The sequence below is a fragment of the Mya arenaria genome, chromosome 11, assembly GCF_026914265.1.
Source record: "Mya arenaria isolate MELC-2E11 chromosome 11, ASM2691426v1".
Taxonomy (NCBI): domain Eukaryota; kingdom Metazoa; phylum Mollusca; class Bivalvia; order Myida; family Myidae; genus Mya; species Mya arenaria.
The window spans coordinates 40,050,836-40,053,197 of record NC_069132.1 but is presented as its reverse complement, the minus strand read 5'-3'; positions in this window follow the sequence as shown (position 1 = coordinate 40,053,197).

Genomic DNA, 2,362 nt, shown 5'->3' with positions numbered 1-2,362 from the left:
CAACTTTTTCCTTATTATCATCCTCATCCGTCGCTTCATCATCATCATTTAAATGCAAGACCATCAACACCACCCATTACATATTAAACTCTTGACAAACACTAACTTGACGCGTTTTTCTCATTATTATTATCATTGTTTATGTTTTACCAATATACATATGGCTTCTAGCACTAGTCTTACCAAAAACCTTTCCCGCTTCGAGCCATTACCTCAGTGGTGGGTTGACATCAAAACCGAGCTCCAATGCAAGCGGCATCTCTTTGGGTGGAACGCTGGACCCCCTTCCGGTACGGTGGACGCTGAAACAATTGTACAGAAGTATAATGACATGTTCTTATATAAAGTCTATATATTTATTAAATTAAGTACCATTATGCTACAAACGAGTATTCAGAGGTTTGGTTAAAGAGATCTTGGGAACAATGCCGGTGCCTTTTAGCATTTTCACTGTAAGATTTCAAAAACCAAGAGAAAGTGCCTATTCATTTCAGTGTATTTCATTTAAAAAAAAGATTAATAAGTAAAACAGAAATTCGGACTTTCAAAACAAACTCTTAAAAACGATCAAAAGGAAACATATCTTTGTTGATGTTTTTGTCCTCAAAGCAGACGAATCAAAATCGTCTCCAATTGGAGCTCCCTTCCATGCCTTCAACCTGAGTAAATTAAATAATTAGCGTTAAGTGGGCAGAACTTGGAAAATATTAACGAATCGATGCATCAGCTTTTTTGCAATGTGAATATATTTTATGGCCATGTAAGCAATAATCTTTTTCTTCTTCTTCTTCTTCTTCTTCTTCTTCTTCTTCTTCTTCTTCTTCTTCTTCTTCTTTTGCCATATTATTACACGTCACCATCACCTTCTTCTTCTTCTTCTTCGTCTTTTGCCATAATATTACTTTTCACCATCACATTCTTTTCTTCTTCTTCTTCTTCTTCTTCTTCTTCTTCTTCTTCTTCTTCTTCTTCTTCTTCTTCTTCTTCTGTTTTTCTTCAACTTTTTCCTCATTATCATCCTCATCTGCCACCTCATCATCATCATTTAAATGCAAGACCATCAACACTACCCATTACATATTAAACTCTTGACAAACACTAACTTGACGCGTTTTTCTCATTATTATTATCATTGTTTATGTTTTACCAATACACATATGGCTTCTAGCACTAGTCTTACCAAAAACCTTTCCCGCTTCGAGCCATTACCTCAGTGGTGGGTTGACATCAAAACCGAGCTCCAATGCAAGCGGCATCTCTTTGGGTGGAACGCTGGACCCCCTTCCGGTACGGTGGACGCTGAAACAATTGTACAGAAGTATAATGACATGTTCTTATATAAAGTCTATATATTTATTAAATTAAGTACCATTATGCTACAAACGAGTATTCAACATATGAATAAGAGTGCTAATAAACTAGTTTTATCCAAAATAATATATCTATTGAAATACATGAAACCAAAATAAACATTTTCTACTACCCAGGTTTGGTTAAAGAGATCTTGGGAACAATGCCGGTGCCTTTTAGCATTTTCACTGTAAGATTTCAAAAACCAAGAGAAAGTGCCTATTCATTTCAGTGTATTTCATTTAAAAAAAAAGATTAATAAGTAAAACAGAAATTCGGACTTTCAAAACAAACTCTTAAAAACGATCAAAAGGAAACATATCTTTGTTGATGTTTTTGTCCTCAAAGCAGACGAATCAAAATCGTCTCCAATTGGAGCTCCCTTCCATGCCTTCAACCTGAGTAAATTAAATAATTAGCGTTAAGTGGGCAGAACTTGGAAAATATTAACGAATCGATGCATCAGCTTTTTTGCAATGTGAATATATTTTATGGCCATGTAAGCAATAATCTTCTTCTTCTTCTTCTTCTTCTTCTTCTTCTTCTTCTTCTTCTTCTTCTTTTTCTTTTTCTTTTTCTTCTTCTTCTTCTTCTTCTTCTTTTTCTTCTTCTTCTTCTTCTTCTTTTGCCATATTATTAGCGTCACCATCACCTTCTTCTTCTTCTTTTTCGTCTTTTTCCATAATATTACTTTTCACCATCACATTCTTCTTCTTCTTCTTCTTCTTCTTCTTCTTCTTCTTCTTCTTCTTCTGTTTTTCTTCAACTTTTTCCTCATTATCATCCTCATCTGCCACCTCATCATCATCATTTAAATGCAAGACCATCAACACCACCCATTACATATTAAACTCTTGACAAACACTAACTTGACGCGTTTTTCTCATTATTATTATCATTGTTTATGTTTGACCAATATACATATGGCTTCTAGCACTAGTCTTACCAAAAACCTTTCCCGCTTCGAGCCATTACCTCAGTGGTGGGTTGACATCAAAACCGAGCTCCAATG